This window comes from Suricata suricatta, chromosome 2 (assembly GCF_006229205.1).
Source record: "Suricata suricatta isolate VVHF042 chromosome 2, meerkat_22Aug2017_6uvM2_HiC, whole genome shotgun sequence".
In the NCBI taxonomy this organism is placed as follows: Eukaryota; Metazoa; Chordata; class Mammalia; order Carnivora; family Herpestidae; genus Suricata; species Suricata suricatta.
This window is the reverse complement of record NC_043701.1, coordinates 184,390,355-184,395,170: the sequence shown is the minus strand read 5'-3', so window position 1 is coordinate 184,395,170 and position 4,816 is coordinate 184,390,355.

Here is a 4,816-nt window from a genome sequence, read left to right as displayed (position 1 = left end):
ACTGCGCCTAGAACGTGCCAGAACCCAGAGGCTGTGCAGTGCGCTGCCCCCTCCAGGAACGGCCTGTTCCCGGCTCTCTAGGTAGCGACTTCCTGGTCCCCCAGTCCTCGCCCGGATGCCGTCTCCTCAGAGGTGCCCCTCTGACCACACTCTGGAGCCCTGCAAACAGCACCCTTAGGAGACCCCACTTCTGCTTTACTTTTTCTTCCCCTTCCTGATGGCTCAGGCTCATGCTCCTTACACCGTGTCTGTCCCGACAGCTGGCGGGCGCGCCATGAGCCCAGCTAGTGTCCCAGACATGCGCAGCCGTGCCTCACTGTCTGTTGAATGAATGAATGCACAACGTGAGGAATCTAAGATCAAATTTACTTTTTCAGATGTTTGACCTTCTTGGGCGAAACTAATAAGTCAAGAAGGGCTGGCTGCACCGTCCTCACGCCCAGGTGCACTTAGCACATAGAGACAGGTGGATTTGCCGAAGGATCTTTCTGCTATGGATTTTACTCAATATTTGGCCCCTAGACACATAGTCAACACAAATCAATTTAATATCAATTTCTAGTCAAAATAAATTGGTTTTAAGCAGATTTTTGAGCCTGGATGCCCATTTGAAAAGACAGGTTTTCAGCGCTTTGTCAAAATTTGGGTGTTAGCTACTCAGAACCACAAGGTTGGTGCCAGCTTCAGACGAAATCTCCAGGTGCCTTCAAGCCAACCCTACAGAGAGATTCACGAACACCTCCCTGGCTGAAGCCTGGCCAGCGGCTCCCTTGGCACCGTCGACACCTCCTTCTCCTGAGTCCCTGAGTCAGCCAACAGCATCTCCCTCCAGGTCCCAAGCCCGAGGTCCCGTCTCCCTCCCCCTGGTCCCAGACTCCACAGCCACTTCACCCTCCTCCATCTCTAGAAAGTGCCATGAGTCTATAGGTAGGCATTAGCTCCCTACAAGAAACAAGAGAAGGGAAGAGAGAGGTCGAGAAGCATGGACCCTACCAGCCTGAACCAGAGAAGGGAAAAGGCAGAGGAGAGGGAGAAATACGTAATTTTTTCAAAAGCGATCTCACAGTAGTAGTCTGTCTCCGCTTCCTGGGGCCGCCAGAACAAATCGCCAGAATCAGGAGTGCCTGGGGGCTCAGTCAAACATCCGACTCCTGATTTCAGCTCAGGTCATGATCTCAGAGTCGTGGGATCAAGCCCCACGTTGGGCTCTGCACTGACAGTGCAGAGCCTGCTTGGGATTCTCTCTCTCCCCTTCTATCTGCATCTCTCTCTCTCTCTCTCTCTCTCCCAAAACAAATAAACTTAAAAAAAAAAGTCACCAGAAGTGAATTATCTCCCAGTTCTGGAAGCCAGAGCTCCAAAGCCAACATGTCACTAGGACCACACTCCCCCAGAAGGCGCTGGGAGGGACCCCTGGCTCGCCTCTTCCAGGCCATCCTTGGCTCTCCTTGGTTTGTGGCTGCATCGGAACCGTCCCTGCCTACGTTATTACATGGCCTGTCCCTCGTGGGTTTGTATCCATTTCCCCTTCTCTTTTCTTAGAAGGACTTGTCTTTGGATTAAGGACTCACCCTAATTCACAATGATTGGACATCAAGATCTTTATTTTAATTATATCTGCAAAGACCCCTATACCAAATAAGTTTATATTCTGAGGTTCCCGGCAGAACCTATCTCTTGGGGACTGTTATCCAACCAGTGACAGCCCACCCCCTGGCCCTCAAAACATCATGTGCCCCACACATTGGTTGATGACATGGCTGATGACATGACCCAGTCACCTGTTTGATAAAGCCTCTATGGCCCGTGTCTGCAAGAGTCAGGACTTCTCCTGGCCCCCACGCCAGGCCTTCCTGATGGCCACCACCCTAACGTCCCACATGCAAGGGCACAAGGAGGACCCGCTGTGCCCCTTCCCCTGAAGCTAGTGGCAACGGTGCATCCAGTCTGGCCAGTGACATGTGAGCCACTTCTCAGCCGAGGCTCCTGCTCTTGCTTCCCCAGCTGTGCAGGTGGCAGCCCGGGCCCCTGAGAGAGGACAGGGTGGGGGAGAGGACCACCAGTGTCTGCTGGAGAAGTAGGGTGAGTGAGGAAGATAACACCTTTATGGTTTTAACCACCGACATTTGGGGGCTATTACTGCCGGCCTTACCGTGTCCCCCAAGGCCACACCCAAGCTCTGACGTCCTGGGCTGGCTTTCCTTGGTCCCATGGAAGAAGTAACAGGTCTTTTTGTCCAACGTCCAGGTGCTTTTGGACCCCAAAACAGAGACGCACATATCTGCACACCCACACATACAATTAAGGGGATGGAGGGAAGCATCCTCACGTTGTCACCGAATTAATTAAGGTGCCAAAGCCTTATGACATGAAGCAATAGGACACAAAGCCCTTGATACCGTCACTGCGAAGTGCTGTCCTGCTTCTGGAAAATGCTCGTCTCTCTTTCATATTCCAGCTTCAGAACATCCACAATGGCTTGTTCTCACCTGCCATTAATCCTCACATCCGAGACGGGTCCAGGAGCCGCCCTCGCACTGACCGAGACAGGACAAGGGCAGACTCCTCGGGGATCAGAGGTCTGAAGCATTTATAACGGGCAACCTCCCCCCTTTTCTCCTCCTGTCACATCACTGGCTCCATTTAATGACTAGATCTAATCCCTAACTCTGCCTCGACCTCTCCCTGCCTGTCCACATTGATTTCAGAATCAATCAAATGGCATTGTTGCACATTGTCCAATGGCCGTAAATGCATTTGATTCATTTGTTCTGGTTTCTAACGCCCCAACTGTTAACTATAGAATGAAAGTTGGAAGAGCTGTCTCCATCAAATAGATCATTTTGTCCTAATGTTGGCGTCTTGCATGCAGAGAATGTCTTTATAACCGTGGAGAGCGCTCACACACGTCTACGGGACGTGTACAAAGAAGCCCACGATCCACGGCGGCAGGCAGCAGTCTGCAGGGGCCCCCAGGTCCCCGCCCTGGTCCAGATACCACCCTCGGCCTGCAGAGCAAGGTACCGCAGACGGGCGGCTTCTTCATACACCAGAGGCTTGCTTTGTCCTAGGTCTGGGGGCTCGAAGTTGAAATCAAGGTGCCCTCAGAGCCCCTTCCTCTGAAGGGTCCCAGCAATAACCTTTCCTGGGCTCTGCCGACTTCTGCTCAGCATTCCTGGGCCTGCACACGGCACCCCAGCCTCAGTGTCCAACCTTGCCGTGCTGTCTGCTCCCTGTTCCAGCGGGTGTCTCCTCTCCTGGCCTTAAAGGACATCAGTCGTTGGATTTACGGTCCATCCTCATCCAGTCTGATCTCAATTCTTAGCTAATTATAACTACAATGACCTTATTTCCAAATAAGGTCACATTGCGATGTTCTGGGTGGATATGAATTTTGGGGAGACACTATTCACCCCACTCTAGCTGCAAAGGGGCTGTGCAGATGGAACCCGGGTCACGAAGCAGCTCCCCTAACACAGGAGAGCATGGTGGATGTCGGGCAGCCCAGGGCAGTCCCACGAGCCCTCAGGGGCACCAGTGAGAGGCGTGGCAGCAGGGAGCACACAGATACCCACACCCGAGAGGGCCCCCCAGACGCTGGCCTGACGCTGGAGGATGGGGGCCAGGAGCCCAGGAGAAGAGCTGCCGAGACCTGAGGGCCACCCAGCCGACAGCCAGCGTGGGAACGAGGATCCCACCATGTGACCTTGGAAGTGACTCATCCCAGAGCCTTCAGCGAGAAGCACAGGAATCCAGCTGATGCCCTGATTTCGACCCCGGAGCCTGGTCTAAGCAGAGAACCAGCAAGACGCAGAGGCTGTGTTGGGTGCTGAGCTTGAGAACCAGGGTTAAGCAATGGGGATTGCTTTAAACTGCGACATTTATGGTAATTTGTCACAACAGCAAGAGGAACCTGATACACCCTTCAAGTGAAAGCAGCAAAGATACACAACCATCTGTACAACCTGACCCCCCTACGCAAAATGGCCCACCCAGCAAATGTTCTGAAGGAAAAAACACCCAACTCTTCAAAGTAACGGCCTCTGGGAGACGAACGAGTTCCCAAGTGCAGGTGGGGGGAGGGGAGACACTGGTCACAGTGGAGGCTGAGCAGATTGATTTTTTTCCTCACATCTTTCTTTATACTGTTTGAATTTTTAGAGCAAGCACGTACTTGTGCACTCTATATGCAGTTGATTATTTTTACTTACAAACTAACGAAATGCCAGCACTTGGAGAGTGCGTACAACTCTACAAGGCAAGTACTGTTGCCACCCTATCAGCTGGGGAGACCGAGGCACACGGCAGTCCAGGAACTCACCTGAGGTCAGTAGGAGCCATGGGGTTCAAGCCAAGCCAGGGCCCCGGAGCCGTGCTGCTGAGCAGTGTGAGGACGCCTCTCTCGGCAAACGTGGCATCACGTATGGATAGGACGCATGTCCAGGTGATGTGCCCACGATCAGACACAGCAGAAGGCAGCCAGCGATGACAGGGGGCCTCCTCTTTCGGCTGCTCTTGCCTTTTTATCGGGGAGCAGAGGTTTTTCCAGAAGGCCCCAGAACACTCTTGGATCAGGCCAACACCCATCACAAACTCCAGTCCTGTGAGCAGGGAGAGCAGGGGAGACGCCTGAGGGAGCCACCAGGGTGTGGTCCAGAGCTGGGGGAGGAAGGCTCCCCACTTTCCAAACTCTAAACCGCAGCTCAGGAGGGCTAAGAAGGGAACGTGGAGTCTGCCCTAGAACAGACACTGCCCCTGACACCGCCCCTCCCAGCCTCTGCACCCCCGCCCGTCCACACTGCCCCCCGACACCGCC